Source organism: Oncorhynchus kisutch, linkage group LG4 (genome assembly GCF_002021735.2).
Source record: "Oncorhynchus kisutch isolate 150728-3 linkage group LG4, Okis_V2, whole genome shotgun sequence".
Taxonomy (NCBI): Eukaryota; Metazoa; Chordata; class Actinopteri; order Salmoniformes; family Salmonidae; genus Oncorhynchus; species Oncorhynchus kisutch.
In genome coordinates this window covers 48,641,730-48,663,255 of record NC_034177.2, presented here as the reverse complement: position 1 = coordinate 48,663,255, position 21,526 = coordinate 48,641,730, and the positions used below count along the sequence as shown (strand labels likewise).

Below are 21,526 nucleotides of genomic sequence, written 5' to 3'. Positions count from 1 at the left end.
GTGTTTCATAAAAAACTTGTTCAACAACACCTTGCTACGAAAGTAGCTTGTAACTTAGTTTCAACGTTTCATCACGTCATGTTACTGTGGAAACGGTATCAACTGAGAGTTGAATGCCCGCTCTCGTGTCAGCTCAGCTGTCCTACAACACAATATTCTGTTTCGCTTTCTCTCGCCTCCTCTCTCCATATGTCCGCAGTTCGATCTTTCCCAGGGGACAAATCCCAGAACTTCATCCTATTTTGTTGCATTACAACCTGTAATTTAAATTTATTTTTATTTGGATTTCATGCAATGGACACACACAAAATATTCCAAATTGGTGAAATAAAAAATACTTGTTTCAAAAACGTATAAAATAAATAACAGAAAAGTGTTTCGTGCCTACAGTGGGGAGAACAAGTATTTGATACACTGCCGATTTTGCAGCTTTTCCTACTTACAAAGCATGTAGAGGTCTGTAATTTTTATCATAGGTACACTTAAACTGTGAGAGACGGAATCTAAAACAAAAATAATTTTCATTTTATTGCATGACATAAGTATTTGATCACCTACCAACCAGTAAGAATTCCAGCTCTCACAGACCTGTTAGTTTTTCTTTAAGAAGCCCTCCTGTTCTCCACTAATTACATGTATTAACTGCACCTGTTTGAACTCATTACCTGTATAAAAGACACCAGTCCACACACTCAATCAAACAGACTCCAACCTCTCCACAATGGCCAAGACCAGAGAGCTGTGTAAGGACATCAGGGATAAAATTGTAGAGCTGCACAAGGCTGGGATGGGCTACAGGACAATAGGCAAGCAGTTTGATGAGAAGGCAACAACTGTTGCCGCAATTATTTAAAAAAATGGAAGAAGTTCAAGATGACGGTCAATCACCCTCGGTCTGGGGCTCCATGCAAGATCTCACCTCGTCAATGATCATGAGGAAGGTGAGGGATCAGCCCAGAACTACACGGCAGGACCTGGTCAATGGCCTGAAGAGAGCTGGGACCACAGTCTCAAAGAAAACCATTAGTAACACACTACGCGTCATGGATTAAAATCCTGCAGCACACGCAAGGTCCCCCTGCTCAAGCCAGCGCATGTCCAGGCCCGTCTGAAGTTTGCCAATGACCATCAGGATGATCCAGAGGAGGAATGGGAGAAGGTCATGTGGTCTGATGAGACAAAAATAGAGCTTTTTGATCTCAACTCCACTCGCCGTGTTTGGAGGAAGAAGGAGGAGTACAACCCCAAGAACACCATCCCAACCGTGAAGCATGAAGGTGGAAACATCATTCTTTGGGGATGCTTTTCTGCAAAGAGGACAGGACGACTGCACCGTATTGAGGGGAGGATGGATGGGGCCATGTATCGCGAGATCTTGGCCAACCTCCTTCCCTCAGTAAGAGCATTGAAGATGGGTCGTGGCTGGGTCTTCCAGCATGACAACAACCCGAAACACACAGCCAGGGCAACTACGTAGTGGCTCCGTAAGAAGCATCTCAAGGTCCTGGAGTGGCCTAGCTAGTCTCCTGACCTGAACCCAATAGAACATCTTTGGAGGGAGCTGAAAGTCCGTATATGCTTCTTACGAAGCCACTCCTTCGTTGCCCGGGCGGTGTGTATGGAATCATTGTCATGCTGGAAGACCCAGCCACGTTTCATCTTCAATGCCCTTGCTGATGGAAGTAGGTTTTCACTCAAAATCTCACGATACATGGCCCCATAGTGGAGTTTGGAGTGTGACTGTTTGAGGTTGTGGACAGGTGTCTTTTATACTGATAACAAGTTCAAACAGGTGCCATTAATACAGGTAACGAGTGGAGGACAGAGGAGCCTCTTAAAGAATAAGTTACAGGTCTGTGAGAGCCAGAAATCTTGCTTGTTTGTAGTTGACCAAATACTTATTTTCTACCATAATTTGCAAATAAATCCTACAATGTGATTTTCTGGATTTTTTTTCTTCTCATTTTGTCTGTCATAGTTGTTGTGTCTCAGGCCTCTCATCTTTTTAAGTGGGAGAACTTGCACAATTGGTGGCTGACTAAATACTTTTTTGCCCCACTGTACATTGAATATCCCTTTGAGCATGGTAAAGTTATTAATTACACTTTGGATGGTGTATCAATACACCAAGTCACGACAAAGATACAGGCGTCCTTCCTAACTCCGTTGCCGGAGAGGAAGGAAACCGCTCTGGGATTTCACCATGAGGCCAATGGTGACTTTTAAAACAGAGTTGAATGGCTTTGATAGGAGAAACAGAGGATGGGATCAACAACATTGTAGTTTCTCCACAATACTAATCTAATTGACAGAGTGAAAAGAAGGAAGCCTGTACAAAATAAAAAATATTCCAAAGCATGCATCCAAGGCACTAAAGTAAAACTGAAAAATGAAATGTCCTGAACACAAAGCGTTATGTTTGGGGTAAATCCAACACAACACGAAGTACCACTCTTCATATTTTCAAGCATGATAGTGGCTGCATCATGTTATGGGTATGCTTGTCATCAGCAAGGACTCCCTTTTTTAAAATTAAAATAAACGGAATAGGCAAAATCCTAGAGGAAAATCTGGTTCAGTCTGCTTTTAAACAGACACTGGGATACAAATTCACCTTTCAGCAGGAAAATAACCTAAAACACAAGGCCAAATATATGCTGAATGTTTTTAATTGTGTGTAAATTGGTGAATTTTGTTATTTATTTAACATGCATCAGGTCTAGCATTTTGGCTAGACAAATCAAATACACTGTACAAATATATAAATATATAAACTCAACATGCAACAATTAACGATTTTACTAGGTTACAGTTCATGATTGGGACTCCCATAGGGCGGCGCACTATTGGCCCAGCATCGTCCAGTTTTGACCGGTGTAGGCCGTCATTGTAAATAAGAATTTGTTCTTAACTGACAAGCCTAGTAAAATTAAGGTTAAATTAAAAATAAATAAAAAGTGTGTGTGTATATATATATATATCCACGTCTCCTGATGTACTGGCCTGTCTCCTGGTAGTGCCTCCATGCTCTGGACACTACGCTAACAGACACAGCAAACCTTCTTGCCACAGCTCGCATTGATGTGCCATCCTGGATGAGGTGCACTACCTGAGCCACTTGTGTGGGTTGTAGACTCTGTCTCATGCTACCACTAGAGTGAAAGCACTGCCAGCATTCAAAAGTGACCTAAACATCAGCCAGGAAGCATAGGAACTGAGAAGTGGTCTGTGTTCACCACCTGCAGAACCACTCCTTTATTGGGGGTGTCTTGCTAATTGCCTATAATTTCCACCTGTTGTCTATTCCATTTGCACAACAGCATGTGAAATGTATTGTCAATCAGTGTTGCTTCCTAAGTGGACAGTTTGATTTCACAGAAGTGTGATTGACTTGGAGTTACATTGTGTTGTTTAAGTGTTCCCTTTATTTATTTGAGGCAGTATTCTAGTAACATCATGATGCCGTAGGTTAGAGTTCACCAGCCCACTTACACCTATAGCCTATCAATGGTTATCATGGTGATTACAGCGCTTTTCTTCAACCCACCCTGGTCGCAATGAATCTGTTTCCATCTTGGACTTGGGTTTTTGGACTGAAAGTAGCAGGGTTATGGGTTTGGGTTTTTGCGATTATAATTTTAAAAATCAAAGTCCCGCAACACTTCGTATGACCTATCTGTTTTTTACTCACCTGTTTTGTATTCTAGGGAATCTAGTGAGTAGACTGGACCCTGGTTTTATGGACACGCAGTCAGTCATTTTTCCTGACAGTGCAAAAGAGACAGTAATATTTCCATTTCCATATTTCCTTTTCAATATTTCCATTGCAAAGCTCTAAAATCATTGGAATATCATTATTTCATTGTGCATTTAATGTTTAAAAGTCGAATTCCGTGATTATTCTTTCAATAATCGAACCAAAAGCAGCCTCCAAAAAGCACTATTCGCTTGTCACCGGGCCCTCTGAAGCATCTGCCAAACGCAATTATGGTGTTCATTGTAAATATCATAGTATGATGTTAATACATAGGAAGAGGGTATAACTCTGGATAGTTCACGATGAGGACCACCTATAGTGTAGAGTGAGTGATTTAGTTTGATAGCTGATGAAAGAAAGGGTTTACACTTCTCCTTTAACACTCAGAGCGCTGGAATTCAATAACTAGTAGAATGGCCATGCCAGTCATTCTGACCGTTGATATTTCAAATTGTATAAATATTCCATAATAAATACTAAATTAATGCATTTATTATGGTAAAATAGGTAATAAGAAACCTCAGGACTCAAAATGCAAATCGTAATCAGTCACAAAATGTGTTGATTGATCCAGAAGCACATAGACTGTAATACTAAAATAAGGTGATAGTGTATTTTCTGACTAAGACAACAATTGCCTACCAAGCTGGCCCATCCAAACAACACCTAAAGTATATTAAAACTAATTTCACATAATAATAATAATATTGTAGATATGGCTTAAAGACTAGATTAAATTGACAATAGTCTGATGGGTGACAATCCTTATCCCAGTCTGCTGTTCCCACATGCTTCAAGAGGGCCAACATTCTTCCTGTTCCCAAGAAAGCTAAGGTAACTGAGCTAAACGACTACCGCCCCGTAGCACTCACTTCCGTCATCATGAAGTGCTTTGAGAGACTAGTCAAGGACCATATCACCTCCACCCTACCGGACACCCTAGACCCACTCCAATTTGCTTACCGCCCCAATAGGTCCACAGACGACGCAATCACAACCACACTGCCCTAACCCATCTGGACAAGAGGAATACCTATGTGAGAATGCTGTTCATCGACTACAGCTCAGCATTTAACACCATAGTACCCTCCAAACTCGTCATCAAGCTCGAGACCCTGGGTCTCGACCCCGCCCTGGGTCTCGATCCCTTTACACTTGTGTGTATAAGGTAGTAGTTGTGGAATTGTTAGATTACTCATTGGTTATTACTGCATTGTCTGAACTAGAAGCACAGGCATTTCGCTACACTCGCATTAACATCTGCTAACCATGTGTATGTGACAAATAAAATTTGATTTGATATTATCAATTGTCAAATAGAAAATGACGAGACTGATGGCCTGTGCAGCGTGCATTCCAGATGTTTTGATTGCGAAACCCTATCAGAAAGAGCAGATTCCAAAGTTTTGAACTAACCTATTTTTGGCACACAAAAAAAACTGTAGAAATTGTGCGGATGGTCTCGGTTTCAAAATATAGCTTTTATTTGGATAACCGTGGCTCCATGTATTCCTCATGGGAATAGGCGTCAGGTGACTATAATCAATGGCCATTTGGGATATTCCATTATATTCTTACTGTAAAATATGTGTGTTGACTGATGTCTGCTAAACGAACAAGTTGATTTCATTGGCATGGCGCAGCTACAAAGCTCAGATAAATACAACTCCAAATCTGTTCGCTTTAAATAATTAGCTTTTTTTTTGACCTTCCTAAACGAAATATGAACGAACGGGTTTATTTGTGATTGTGTATATTAACACTAGAATGGCGGAGTGTAACATGTCTCAAAACTAATTTAAATGTTTAATTACTCTAACAATGGCAAAGTAATGTCCCCCTTGTCCTTCGCTTTTCCAATACAAGTCTATACAACACATTGTCATTGTTAGAATCTTAATATCGCAAACAGAACTGGAGTTATAACCAGTTTTAGGAGGGCATGTCACTTTTCTGAATGATCCTCCCCAGCCTGCTCCGCTCCTTCTCCGATAGTTGAAATGAACGATGAGGGGAAATGGACGATGCATAATTATGTATTCACCAATTGTGAATGAAGAACAGGGCGGCCATTGTATTCAGGCCTATTGTATTAATCTATTCTAATTATTATCTCAAAACGTTGTACCCAAAACCAGTCCACCAAATCCAAGCAGTTTCATTAGTCTACTCTAGGCCGACTTGGAGTAAGCTACACAGTGAGCGTGCATAATTTACAATGGGACCAAGACGAATGGATGCACATGCTGTGTTAGTGTTGCTACAAGATCTGAATAACAACGACTCGGATGGCGGAGAAGAAATAGATCATGACATCTATGATGATTATTATTCTGATTCATACTGAACGGCTTTCCATATCTGGGAAAGGAGCCACATCGGGCAGCGGGTGAGCAGGTTTCGGGTAATGTTTCTGATCAGATAACACGGCTGTACTAGCTGAAAGGAGGAATTTGCCGCTGGCCTGTTGCTGTGTTTTACAACATGCTCGACTTAGCTGCTATCAACCCACACGTGTTGTTCAAGCAGTGCATGAACAACACCCATGAGACCAGAAGAGACTTCATCATGAGTCTGGCACACGGGCTGCGTGAGAGACACATGAGGTCCAAGTAAACATTCCTTGCGTGCCAAATTGTGCACTGGTGTCATGGAGGAGAAGCTGCAAGGTTGGCAGATGCACTTAGAACAGAACCGGACACCCAATCCAGCTGCAAGTGACTTGTTTGTGGGAAGCGTTGCATTCAAGTGAGTTAAAAGATAACAACTAAATGAGATCCAACTATTGCGTGAAGACGCACACAATACTGTAAGCAGGAGCGAGGCCACAAATACAACGTCTAATAACTGAAAATTAGACTATTTTTGACCGCTGCCATATCGACACTTATGTTCATTATAAATACCATTATTGCTTTTGTGCTGATTTTCACCGTTCACAAGCACGCTATACTGATATTTAGGCTACTGATATTTTCGTCATTGACCGCGTGTCTTGCGGTTTGGGTATTTCCATTTGTTTTGTCATTATAAACATACGCGTTTACTGTGTTTCAATACACATGCTTTTTGTTTTATATATATTTTTTTTTCGTTTTTACATATAGCCTACAGTAACAAACTAATGAAAATGTTGTGTTCTTTCAAATACTTACATTTGGTAATGTTACCTAACAACTTCATTAACACACCCAAATGATATTGGCAATGAGGCCAGGCTTTTCTAGTTAAAAATCGATTTATTAGACTGGTGGCTATTGGTACTCATCAAGGCCCGACTCTTCTACTGTTAAATATGCATATGGTAATATTGACCATCATGATGCTTTTGAGGATGAAATGCTCAAAGTTTTGGTCTGAAAGTACTGCTAAACCGATGGGTTTAAGGTTTTTAATTGAAATTACAAAAGTGTTTAGGTATTTTCTCTCCATTAGGTCAAAGGGGTTTTGATGATAGAGTGATGTATGGCAGTTGAATGATTTGGTAGACAGACACAATAAAGACATATGATTTAACTAGTGTCACAACACAGACCTGAATCTAAACAACGTGGTTGGTGACATAAGGTGTACACCAGAGCGATCCTGACTTTATAAGACAATGTGTACCCTCAAAGTGTAGCCTTGCAGTAGTTCACTGTCAGCTTTGACCTAGTTTGGTTAAGTTCAAAACCAATCAGAATGGAGAAAGGCCACTTAGAATGAATTTGCTGCCATCCTAGGGTCATGCACTACTCATAAAACATATTAAGAACTTTCCTTATTCCCAAATAGAAAATTCAGTCATACGGTCAAAAAAAAATACGGAAAAAAACATATTGTGATATTATATTTTGGCCCTATGTCGCCCAGCCCTAACTATAGGGAAGGCGTAGCCTAAAGCTTACATGTTAACAGTAAATGAAGGACACAGCCTCATTGGCCTGTGCCTGAAATGGTACCACAACGTAACGTTTGATCTGTTACAGTTTACAATACAAGGTTATCCTGATATATGCCTAATCCTCTCCAAATTCATAACTCATAGCTACAAGACAAGTTCAGAGTCCACTGAAGCTATTGCTTCATTGTAAACCACATTTTGCTGCCTTTTTTTACTTCTAAAATATGATTTTAAAGTACTCTGTCAAGCTAGTTATTGAGAGTTCAAATGGGGGCCACGTTAAATCAGAAAGCAGGCAGGCAAACTGCCTGTGGATGTTATGTTTGACACCCCTGGTTATTTTGTGGTTAGCTAACCATTTAACATAACGCACTGCTGAATTTCACAGTCACACAATCTCACTTTTAAACTGCTGAACTCAATATGACATTCAGTCATTGGATTACTGCATTGTTGGGTTAAGAGCTTGCAAGAAAGGCATTTCACTGTACTTATGCAAGTGACATTAAAACTTTGATCTTGGCAGTCAGTCATTGAATTGCATACTGCACACCTATTCCCCTGGTACCTCTAGGCTTAGGCATTTGTAGTAAATGCTACGGCTAACAACTCATTATGTTATGTCTAATTTGCATTTCTTATATATGCCATTTAGCAGATGCTTTTATCCAAAGCGACTTATGTTCATGTGTGTATACATTTTACATATGGGTGGTCCCGGGAACTGAACCCACTATCCTGGTATTGCAAGCACCATGCTCTACCAACTGCACTACAGAGGACCACATTTCTTCTTCCTTTCTTGAGGGCATGAGGCAATTAAAGTAACATAACATGCATTGCATTCCCTGCCAAGTGTTTCTCTGTGCCCATTGTTTTCCCCCTAGTTCACAAGCAGTACAAAGCTTTAAAACATCTCCTAGGTTTCCAATGAAAATGATTCTGTATTCATAACAAATAAAAGATAAGGAAGTGAGAGTGACATGCATGCCAGGCAAATTTGACCTTGCTTAAAGACGTACTGCGGGAACTTTGGTGACTACTAATGATCTGTTCATCTTTCCACTTTGGGCTGGATGTGTCAATGAAGTTCATACATGCATCGATAAGCAGAATAAGTCTTACCTCAATTAGCCACAAAATCCCTAGTTTGAAGGCGACTGTTTTTCTGGAAGCTGTGCTTCTCCTTCATTTTCACCCGTGCGTGCCGGCCCAATATCAATTCGAGTTGTACCAGTTAGCTTCAGCCCCTCGCCATTTGAGTGACGTCTAGCAAGAGGCACACACAGCAGAGCGGGAGAGAGCAATGCCGTGGGGCACATACTGTATCCGCACATATGTAACATGGTGGTCCCATCTTCAGGGACCACTTTTGGCTCGGGAGCGCTACTTTCAGAACTGCTGTCTAAAAAGCATACAAAAGGGATCTCTTTAATCTATCATGTAGATATGCTGACTGGTAATGCAAGGGAGAGTGCTCTGCTGATATGGTGTGCGAACTGATAAGTAACTCTTCTAACATGCTTGTCTTGGTGTCCTCCGATCAACCTGAAATGGTCACTTATAACGAACTATAACATATAGTTGGGAAAACTCTAGCTTGCCTTGTATGTATGTATGCTAACATGTAATGTAAAGTGTTCAACTGATATTGTGTGTGTACTGAGTATATGAGTCCCAACAGCTAAATCTATGAGTGTTCAAAACTCTTTCCATAACAGACTGACCAGGAGAAAGCTATGATCCCTTATGCTATGCCACCTGTTAAATCCACTTAAATCCGTGTAGATGAAGGAGGCAGGTTATATGGTTATTTTTAAGCCCCGAGACAATTGTAACATGGATTGCGTATGTGTGTCATTCAGAGGGTGAATGGGCAAGACAAAATATTTAAGTGCCTTTGAACGGGCTATGGTAGTAGGTGTCAGGCACACCGGTCTGAGTGTGTCAACAACTGCAACGCTGCTGGGGTTTTCACACTCAACAGTTTCCCGTGTGTATCAAGAATAGTCCACCAAACAAAGGACATCCAGCAATCTTGGCACAAGTGTGGGAAACATTGGAGTCAACATGGTCCAGCATCCCTGTGGAACACTTTTGACACCTTGTAGAGTCCATGCCCCTATGAATTGTTCTCAGGTCAAAGGGGGGATGGAACTCAATATTAGGAAGGTGTTCCTAATGATTTGTTCACTGCGTATGTGAACCCATGCCTCTGGCCCAATGCACTCTTCCATTCAAAATGAGCATTTCAGTCATTTGCAGGATAAGTGTATTCAAGGAGGCTTATGTTCATCATGCCTTTCATTGTGTTCTTATTTGTATTTTGTTCCCTACTCCCCCCCCCCCTCCTTCCCCTTTTTCTCCAGGCCCTCTCTTTGATCATGCTCCCCTTCACCCCAGCCTCCAACCTCTTTTTCCCCGTGGGCTTCGTGGTAGCAGAAAGGATGCTCTATGTCCCCAGTATGGGATTCTGTGTTCTCGTGGCACTCGGCTTCAGGATTGCCCCCCCCCCCCCCCCAAAGGGTGGGTAGTACAGTAGTTAGCTTGGTCCCAGATCTGTTTGTGTTGTCTTTGGTCATTGTTGTAAAGACAACACAAATGCATCTGGGACCATTTGGAGTGAGTAGTACCCTTCCAACACAAACGCCCATAGGGTGTAATGGGGTATTAAACATCTCCAAAGCATAAAATAAGCATTTTAACAATGGACCACTCTCAGGGGTGGTATACCGGAAACTGATAATAAACTTAGTCTTGGACTAAGAAGCACTTTCAATTATCCAAGACTAGGCTTAAAGACCCAATGCAGTCGTTTGTGCTGTATATCAATATCAAATCATTTCTGGGTAACAATGAAGTTACTGTAGTTGCCCATTAAAATGGAAAAAATGTCTCTGCCAAGAATTTAGCTGCAACTGTCTGGGAGTGGTCTGAATGGGATGCTATTGGCAGAAAGGTTTGGAACCTTTGTTATTCGTCTACACTGAGTACACAAAACATTAAGAACACGTGCTCTTTCCATGACATAGACTGACCAGGTGAATCCAGGTGAAAGCTATGATACCTAATTGATGTTACTTGTAAAATCCACTTTAATCAGTGTAGATGAAGGGAAGGAGACACGTTAAAGAAGGTATATTCAGCGTATTAACTAATTTTCTGCCTGGTGATGTCACCAGGCAAGCCGAAACTCCCACCCATGCAAACAGGCAAATTATAAGGTCCTTTGTAGATTCCAGAAACTATCAGGAAATAACACTGATCAAACGGTGGCCGCGATAATGCAGATTTTGCGTTTTTCACACCGAATTAAATCCAATTCATACGAAGTGTCTTGCTGCGTTTTGTAAGCACAGCTCTAAAATGCTTCTTATTGAAATTTCTGCTCGGCAGATTTCGAAACTCACACGGCCCCGGTCAAATTTTGTCACACTTTTACAGTGTTAGTTTCGTCAGCTGTTGTATAATATGATACAAAACAAGAAAAACGGACCTTTTAATCTGTGTCCAGGAAACGAGCCCTCAGTGTCTCTCTTCAGCCACAATTTCTAACAAAATTGTACGAACTAGACAGCATTATCAATTTGGGGGGTATTATTTGGGTGATTTACAGTCTTTTTCCCTTTATTGACCAGACACATGAAGAAAATTTCCTGGCTGATGATCGGAGTGCTCCTCACCTGTCGCTCAACAAGAGGCTGCATGCTACTCAAACAGTGGTTGATGCTTGGAGTAAAATAACCGGAGTAGCCTACCCCAACGAACAACATGCGTGAAAGCGGCTTCCATTCGCTATTGAAGTGCATAGGCAGACAATCTCTTTTTAACATATTAGTAAAGATAGTAGTACATTGAGAATAGTCTGATGGGTGATAATACGATCACTTGATGAGAGAACAGTGTGTGTCGCCTGAAGGAAGGAACGGAGCCAAGCTTCTTTCTTTTTTTACGACTTTCTCAAATCATCAATAGCCTTCAGTCGCATCATGCAGCCCATATATGTTTTAATTTAAGACATTCTAAGGTTTGTATCATTAACAACTAAAGTTGCCAAATAACTATACATCTAGCGTAGTGTATAGGACCTGTTTCAAATTACCACTTTTACACTCAACATAGACTTCACATGCTCATTCGGTCCGGAGTGGGAAAAATATCCTTTCTATTTTATTAAGATAAATTAAATTATATTCTTCATAATATAAAATCATATAATATAAAATAATGACACGGGACTTATAAGCATATTTTGTCTGCTAAATGAACAAGCCTACAGCCTATGGCATGCCAGATAACATAGAGTAATAGGCCAACCCATGTGTTAATCTATAATCGTAACTTTTTAACCTGTCTCTCCTTTCTGGGGAGGTTCCCATTGCTTGGAAGGCAGCCACTGTTCATCCTTTATTTAAAGGGGAAGATCAAGCTGATCCTAAATGATATTTTTATTTTGCCCTGTTTATGAAAAGTGTTAGAAAAACTTGTCAATAATCAACTGACTGGTTTTCTTTATCTATAGTATTCTCCCTGGTATGCTATCTGGTTTCCTCTCAGGTTATGGATGTGTCACTGCAACCTTAAAGGTCCACAATGATGTCACCATTGTCCTTGTTTCTAAGCAATATTGTGCTACTATTTTGATTGACTTGTTCAAAGCTTTTGATACGATAGACAATTCCATTCTTGTGGGATGACTAAGGAGTATTGGTGTCTGAGGGGTCCTTGGCCTGGTTTGTTAACTACCTCTCGCAAAGATTGCAGTGTATAAAGTCAGAAAATCTGCTCTCAGCCACTGCCTGTCACCAAGGGAGTACCCCAAGGCTCAATCCTAGGCCCCATGCTCTTCTCAATTTACATCAACAACATAGCTCTGGCAGTAGGAAGCTCTCTCATCCATTTATATGAAGATGATACAGTCTTATACTCAGCTGACCCCTCCCCGGATTTTGTGTTAAATGCTCTACAACAAAGCTTTCTTAATGTCCAACAAGCTTTCTCTACCCTTAACCTTGTTCTGAACACCTCCAAAACAAAGGTCATGTAGTTTGGTAAGAAGAATGCCCCTCTTCCCACAGGTATTATTGCTACCTCTGAGGGTTTAGTACTTGGGAGCACTGTCCTTCTCTCAGCACATATCAAAACCGCAAGCTAAAGTTAAATCTAAACTCTATCGTAATCGCTCCTCTTTCACCCCAGCTGCCATACTAACCCTGATTCAGATGACCATCCTACCCATGCTAGATTACAGAGACATAATTTGAGACAGTCAGTGTTTTACAAAATGTGATGACCGCCCTAGACTAGAGTTCATCAATCTTCTTTGTAATACAATATAATTACAACATAAATACACAGTATATTGAGAAAGACAAAGAAATGGAGCTTGTAATTATTTTTTACTTTCTATTGATTGCATTGTCTCCCCTCAGGTCAAAAAGAACAATGTCAAGCTATGGAACAATGTTGGCCATGCTCTGGAAAATCAAAACAATTATGAAAAAGCTCTGAGATATTTCCTTCAGGCCAACCGCGTCCAACCAGGTAAGACAGACTTTTCACCCTCCCGTTATATTATTGTCTCTTGGACTTCAAAGCTATGGTAGAAGATGAAACGATGACAAGATACCATTGATTTTGATCAATATAATATAATTGAGTCTGCTCAACGGTGTTATTGTGGCAAACATTGATGTATTGTGTGAAACGGGCCGTATTGGCTGTGCTCCTTCTCCAACTGTGTTTTCAATTGAATCACGCAAAAACTTTACTAATCGATTATACTGCTAGACAGAAGTGGCATTGACCATGGAAATGAGGGCTGTGTCCCATATGGCACCCTATTCTCTATATAGTGTACTACTTTTGATATAGTCCAGGGCTCTTGGGACGGACCCAAGAATTATTTTTCAGTAAAGCCATTCAAATAAATCCATGTCTCCAAGATATTATTGCTGGTTGAGTAGAGATGTTCCAGACTCCTCCGGTCAGTTGGAGTGTGGAGAGAGCATTTGGTGTGTCTACACAACAAAAACACAATGCTTAAATGTTCACAGGGAAATGTTCACACTTAACATGTGTGATTGACCTTATCTCAACCAATTTATAGATCTCAAATTAGGGCTGAATGCCATACAGTCTAATTTAAAGTGGGGATTAACTGTCATGCAAGTTAACATGTGTGACTGGGCTGACTCTCATAGAACTCAGCATTTAATGACAACACCTTTCATGGAACTCAACACGTGTGACTATGTGTAGGACATACAGTGTAACGGAGCTGACTCATACAAGTTAGCGTGTGACATGGTTGACTTGTAGAGCTTAACATTTCTGTCTGTCATAGAAATTTTGTGACTGCAGGCAGGGGAAGCAAATTCATATACTGGTAGGCTAATCTAAAGTACAGTACTATGTAACTCTCCATATATGCCTGTCGCCTACCAACATGGCTTGTGCATACAGGTCATGTCATGGAGCAGGAAACATGTACAGTCGCTAGTGAAACTCTACACACCCCTTGCACAGTCTTCACATTTTCTTGCCTTAAAATTAGATTAAATTTGATTTTTTTTTTACCTACTGATCTACACAACGTACTCCACATGTTCAAAGTGAAAGAAAAATTAAATACATTTTCAACCAATAAAAAAATAAATAGTAATAAAGATGCCCTAATTGCGTACAGTACTGTGAAAAAGTTTTTGTACCCTTTTGTGTCTCTATTTGGTTTGGTCAGGGTGTGATTTGGGTGGGCATTCTATGTGTTGTATTTCTTTGTCTTTGGCCGAGTGTGGTTCCCAATCAGAGGCAGCTGTCTATCGTTGTCTCTGATTGGGAATCAAACTTTGGTAGCCTTTTTTCCCACCTATGTTGTGGGATCTTGTTCTTGTATTGTTGCTGTTGAGCCCTACAAGGCTGTACGTTTCGTTGGTTCTCTTTCTTGTTTTTCCTGGTTATCATTAAAGAATATGAGTAACCCACCTCACACTGCATCTTGGTCTCATTCCGACGATGGTCGTCACAGAAGATCCCACCACAAAAAGACCAAGCAGCGTTTTCTGGAGGAGTGTACATGGGAGGAGATACTGGAAGGCAAGGGACCCAGGACGCAGGCTGGAGAATATCGCCGTCCTAAGGAAGAAATGGAAGCAGCAAAAGCAGAACGGCGAAGATACGAGGAGTTGGCACGACGAAGCAGGCACGAGAGGCAGCCCCTCCCAAAAATGTTTTGGGGGGAGCACATGGGGAGATTGGCAGAGTCAGGTTATAGACCTGAGCCAACTCCCCGTGCTTACCGTGAGGAGAGTGTGACTAGTCAGGCCCCATGTTATGCGGCTTTGCGCAGTGTGTCTCCGGTGCGCATGCACAGCCCGGTGCGCTACATTCCAGCTCCTCACATTTGTCGAGCTAGAGTGGGCATTCAGCCAGGACGGATTGTGCCGGCTCAGCGCTCCTGGCCTCCGGTGCGTCTCTTCGGTCCAGGATATCCTGCGCCGGCTCTGCTCACTGTGTCTCCGGTGCGTCTCCACAGCCCAGTGTGTCCTGTGCCAACGCCGCGCAGTTGCCGGGCTAGGGTGAGCATCCAGCCAGGACGGGTTGTGCCAGCTCTGCGCTCCAAACCTTCAGTGCGTCTCCACGGCCCAGTATATCCTGTGCCAGCTCCAAGAACGAAGCCTCCAGTGACGATCCATGGCACGGGGCCTCCAGCGGCGGGGTCCCCGGCGCGGGGCCTCCAGCGACGGGGTCCCCGGCCCGAGGCCTGCAGAGAGGGTCGACGACGAGGGTCCCTGCACCAGAGGCGCCACCAAAGTGGGGGGAGCCAGAGGTGGAGCGGGGTCGGCGTCCCGCACCAGAGCCGCCACCGAGGATAGATGCCCACCCGGACCCTCCCCTATAGGTTCAGGTTTTGCGGCCGGAGTCCGCACCTTTGGGGGGGGTACTGTCACGCCCTGACATTAGAGAGCCTTTTTATGTCTCTATTTGGTTTGGGTGGGCATTCTGTGTTCTATTTCTTTGTGTTTGGCCGAGTGTGGTTCCCAATCAGAGGCAGCTGTCTATTGTTGTCTCTGATTGGGAATCATACTTAGGTAGCCTTTTTTCCCACCTATGTTGTGGGATCTTGTTCTTGTATTGTTGCTGTTGAGCCCTACAAGGCTGTACGTTTCGTTTTTCCTGGTTATCATTAAAGAATATGAGTAACCCACCTCACGCGGCATCTTGGTCTCATTCGAACGACGGTCGTCACACCTTTCTAATTATTTCTACTTTTGCATATTTTTTTCTACTGAATGTTATTAGATTTTCAACCAAAACCTAATATTAGATAAAGGGAACCTGATTGAACAAATAACACATCAATTGCATACTTATTTAATAAACAAAGTTATGCAACACCCAATGCCCCTTTGTGAAAAAAGTCATTGCCACCCTACACTCAGATGGTTGTGTCACCCTTAGCAGCAATGACTCCAACCAAACACTTACTGTAGCTGTTGATCAGTCTCTCATGTCACTGTGGAGAAATTGTGGCCCACTCTTCCATGCAGAACTGCTTTAACTCCAACGTTTGTGGGTTTTCAAGCATGAATCAAATCAAATTGTATTAGTCACATGTGCCGAATACAACAGGTAGACCTTACAGTGAAATACTTACTTACAAGCCCCTAGTCAACAATGCAGTTAAAAATATGAGTAAGAATAAGAAATAAAAGTAACAAGTAATTAAAGAGCAGCAGTAAATTAACAATAGTGAGACTATACACAGTGGGGTACCGGTACAGAGTCAATGTGCGGGGGCACCGGTTAATTGAGGTAATATGTACATGTAGGTTGAGTTATTAATGTGACGATGCAAACTGTAGATGATAACAACAGAGAGTTGTGTATACATGCTTCGCCCATGTTCGATTGTTGGTGATGTGGACACCAAGGAACATGAAGCTCTCAACCTGCTCCACTGAACATGCACCCCTGAGGGGCCCCTGTGTTGAGGATCAGTGTGGCGGATGTTACCTACCCATGTTACCTACCCATACCACCATGAAGGCACTATGGTGATGAACGCTGAGCTGTAGCCAATGAATAGCATTCTCACATAGGTGTTCCTTTTGTCAAGGTGGGAAAGGGTAGTGTGGAGTGCAATAGAGATTGCATCATCTGTGGATCTGTTAAGGAGGTACGCAAATTGCAGTGGGTCTAGGGTTTCTGGGATAATGGTGTTGATGTGAGCCATGACCAGCCTTTCAAAGTACAGTCGTGAGTGCTATGGGTCGGTAGTCAATTAGGCAGGTTACCTTAGCGTTCTTGGGCACAGGGACTTTGGTGGTTTAAACATGTTGGTATTACAGAGTCGGACAGGGAGAGGTTGAAAATGTCAGTGAAGACACTTGTCAGTTGGTCAGCGCATACTCGCAGTACACGTCCTGGTAATCTGCCTGGCCCTGCGGCCTTGTGAATGTTGACCTGTTTAAAGGTCTTATGCATGTTTCAGTGTTATTTTCCTCAAAGCGAGCATAGAAGTTGTTTAGCTCGTCTGGTAGGCTCGTGTCACTGGGCAGCTCTCGGCTGTGTTTCCCTCTAATGGTTTGCAAGCCTTTCGAAATCCGACGAGCGTCAGAGCCAGTGTAGTATGATTCGATCTTAGTCCTGTATTGATGCTTTGCCTGTTTGATGGTTTGTCAGAGGGCATAGCGGGATTTTTTTCTAAGCATCCGGGTTAGAGTCCCGCTCCTTGAAAGCGGCTGTTCTAGCCTTTAGCTCAATGCGGATGTTGTCTGTAATCCATTGCTTCTGGTTTGGGTATGTAATTACGGTCCCTGTGGGGACGACGTCATTGATTCACTTATTGATGAAGCCAGTGACTGTCGTGGTGTACTCCTCAATGCCATCGGAGGAATCCCGGAACGTATTCCAGTCTGTGCTAGCAAAACAGTCCTGTAGCTTACCATCTGCTTCATCTCACGACTTTTTTATTGATCAAATCACTGGTGCTTCCTGCTTTGATTTGTGCTTGTAAGCAGGAATCAGGAGGATAGAATTATGGTCAGATTTGCCAAATGGAGGGTGAGGGAGAGCTTTGTATGCATCTCTGTGTGTGGAGTAAAAGTGGTCCAGAGTTCTTTTTCATCTGGTTGCACATTTAACATGCTGATAGAAATGTGATAAGACCGATTTATGTTTCCCTGCATTAAAGTCCCCGGTCACTAGGAGCGACCCCTCTGGGTCAGCGTTTTCCTGTTTGCTTATGCCGAAATACAGCTCATTCATTGCGGTCTTAGTGCCAGCATCAGTCTGTGGTGGTATGTCGGCAGCTACGACAAATACAGATAAACTCTCTCGGTAGATAGTGTGGTCCACAGCTTATCATGATTACCTCAGGCGAGCAAAACCGAGACTTCTTTAGATATCGAGCACCAGCTGTTATTTACAAAAATACATAGTCCGCCGCCCCTCGTCTTATCAGACGCCACTGTTCTGTCGATTCAGCGTATAACCAGCCATATGTTGATAATGTCATTGTTCATTCACAACTCCGTGAAGCATAAAATATTACAGTTTTGAATGTTCCGTTGGTAGTTTAATCTTCCTCGTAGGTCATCGATTTTATTTTCCAAAGATTGCATGTTTGCTAGTAGAATGGAAGGTTGTGGGGGTTTATTCGATCACCTACGAATTATCAGAAGGCAGTCCCCCTCTGGCCTCTTTTTCTCTGCATTCTCTTCACGCAATGACGGGGATCTGGGCCTCTCCCTGGGAAAGCAATCTATTATTCACGTTGGGCTCGTCCGCCTCGTTAAAGGAAAAAAGGGATTCTGCCAGTCCGTGGTGAGTAATGGCAGTTCTGATGTCCAGCAGTTATTTTCAGTCACAAGAAACAGTAGCAGCAACATTATGTACAAAATAAGTTTTTAAAAATAAGTTGCAAACAAAACACGCATAAATCCACAATTGGTTAGCCTTGTTCTCCGGTGCCATCTTGACAGAAAATAGAGAAAGTCCGTAAGGGGGCAAATACTTTTTCACGGCACTGAATGTCTTCACACCCCAGAGTAATACTTGACCTTTGGCAGCCATTACAGCTGTGAATCATTTTAAATATGATTCTACCAACTTTGCACAACTCTTAGGTCAACTTACAGTGAATTCAGAAATCATTCATACCCCTTGACTTATTGCACATTTTGTTGTTACAGCCTGAATAACTTGATTTAAATATGTTTTTCTCACCCATCTACACACAATACCGCATAATGACATAGTGAAAACGTGTTTTTAGAAATGTTTGCACATTTATTGAAAATGAAATGCAGAAATATCTAATTTGCTTAAGTATTCACACCCTTGCTATGTTAGAATCACCCTTGGCAGCGATTACAGCTGTGAATCTAAAGGCTTTGCACACCTGGATTGTACAATATTTGCACATTCTTTTAAAAAGTATTCATGCTCTGTCAAGTTGGTTGTTGATCATTGGTAGATAGCCATTTTCAAGTTTCGCCATAGAGTTTTAACTTAAGTTGGCTTGAAAATCTAACTAGGCCACTCAGGAACATTCAATGTCGACTTGGTAAGCAACTATATTGTATATTTGGCCTTGTGTTTTAGGTTATTTTCCTGCTGAAAGGTGAATTTGTCTCCCAGTGTCTGTTGGAAAGCAGACTGAACCAGATTTTCCTCTAGGATTTTGTCTGTGCTTAGCTCTATTCCGTTTATTTTTATCCCCCAAAAAACTCCTTAGTCCTTGCCGATGACAAGCATACCCATAACATGATGCAGCCACCATCGTGCTTGAAAATATGAGTAGTACTCAACGTGTTGTGTTGGATTTGCCACAAACATAACACTTTGTATTCAGGACATATAGTTAATTTGTTTGCCACATTTTTGCAGTTTTACTCTAGTGCCTTGTTGCAAACAGGATGCATGTTTTGGAATATATTTTTTATTCTGTACAAGCTTGCTTCTTTTAACTCTGTCAATTACGTTAGTATCGTGGAGTAACTACAATGTTGTTGATCCATCCTCTGTTTTCTCATATTACAGTCATTAAACTCTAACTGTTTTACAGTCACCGTTGGCTTCATGGTGAAATCGCTGAGTGGTTTCCTTCCTCTCCGGCAACTGAGTTAGGAAAGATGCCTGTGTCTTTGTAGTGATTGGGTGTATTGATACAGTACACCATCCAACGTGTAATTAATAACTTCACCATGCTCAAAGGGATATCTAATGTCTGCTTTTGAATTTATGGATACATCCACCTATAGGTGCCCTTTGACTCATTGGAAAACCTCCCTGGTCTTTGTGGTTGAATCTGTTTTTGAAATTCACTGCTTGACTGAGGGACCTGTGTGGGGTACAGAGTTTAAATGTATTTGGCTAAGGTGTATGTAAACTTCCGACTTCAACTGTGTGTGTGTGTGTGTGTGTGTGAGTCAAATATCGAAATAATATTGTCTAAGAGTAATGTTGTGATACTTAACTGTAAAGATTTGTTTCTCCATCACTACACCATTGTAGAGCTGTGCTGTGTATTGTGTGGTCCTATTGAAATGATGCGTCCCAAAAGTAGTGCCCTATATTGGAAATAGGGTGGCAATTGGCACACATACAGTGTTCCTCTAAACTCCCTCAGATTAGCTCAGTTCAGATATACTGTTCAGCCAAACTACCACCTGACCTGACTGCATGGGCATGTACAGTACTACTAATCCCTAAACCCGATTCAGTCTTGATATCCCTGCCAAGTTGTCATACCTAAACCCATGTGCATTCTCATGTGGCATGACATCGGAGCCCATATGAATGTGGGGAGGACCTACAAAAACCTGAACGAGTCCAAGGAAGCTGAGGAAGCCTACCTGGTTGCCAAATCCCTCATGCCACTGGTACTGTATATCATAAGGCCAACAACGCCTCAGCCCCCAGGTGTATTTAAGAGGGGAAACATCAGTTGTTTGTTTTTCATAATGTTTCTCCTTCATCATCCTTTGAGGGACATGACAACGAGAAGAATCGGTAGCTGGGAGGTACCAGCAGCGAGTGGGAAGAATAGTGTCTCATTGTTCATTGTGCCAGGCTTTTAGACAAAATCCCTCTGTGTTAAGTTGTGTTTTCTATTTGTTGTCAGTTGCTTTTTTTTAACCTTTTGTTTATCCAGGCAGTCAGGTTTGAACAAGGTATTTTTTACAATGATGTCCTGGCACCTGGTTTAATCTCTACACATGACAGATCATTGATCAACAGGACAACCTTAAAGGAGCACCTTTTTGAAATCAACTCAAATAAAAAAAAATGGTCACATGCTTCGTAAACAACAGGTGTGAACTAACAGTGAATTGGTTACTCACAGGACTTTCCCAACAATGCAGAGAAAGTAAATAGAGAAATAATAGAAAAGTAAAACACGTAATAAGATACACAATATACAAGGGATACCAATACCGAGTCGATGTGCAGGGGTACGAGGTAATTAGGTAGATATGAACATATAACTATGAATAAAGTGACAGATAATAAACAGTAGCAGCAGCATATGTGATGAGTCAAAAAAGTTTGTGCAAAAAGGGTCAATGCCGATAGTCCGGGTAGCTATTTGGTTAACTACAGTATTTAACTTTTTGGCGGTCTTATGGCTTGGGGGTAGAAGCTGTTCAGGATCCTGCTGGTTCCAGACTTGGTGCATCGGCACCACTTGCTGTGTGGTAGCAGAGAGAACAGTCTATGACTTGGGGCACTGAAGTATTTGACAATCTTTAGGTCCTTCCTCTGACACCGCCTGGTATAGAGGTCCTGGATGGTAGGGAGCTTGGCCCCAGTGATGTAGTATGCTGTCCGCACGACCATCTCAATGGTGCAGCTGTTGAACTTTTTGAGGATCTGAGGGC

General features: G+C 42.0%; 1 pseudogene; it reads left to right on the top strand.

The window, feature by feature from the left end:
• Nucleotides 1–21,526, top strand: part of LOC109888911 (protein O-mannosyl-transferase TMTC3-like) — a 65,059-nt pseudogene that overhangs the window by 24,751 nt on the left and 18,782 nt on the right.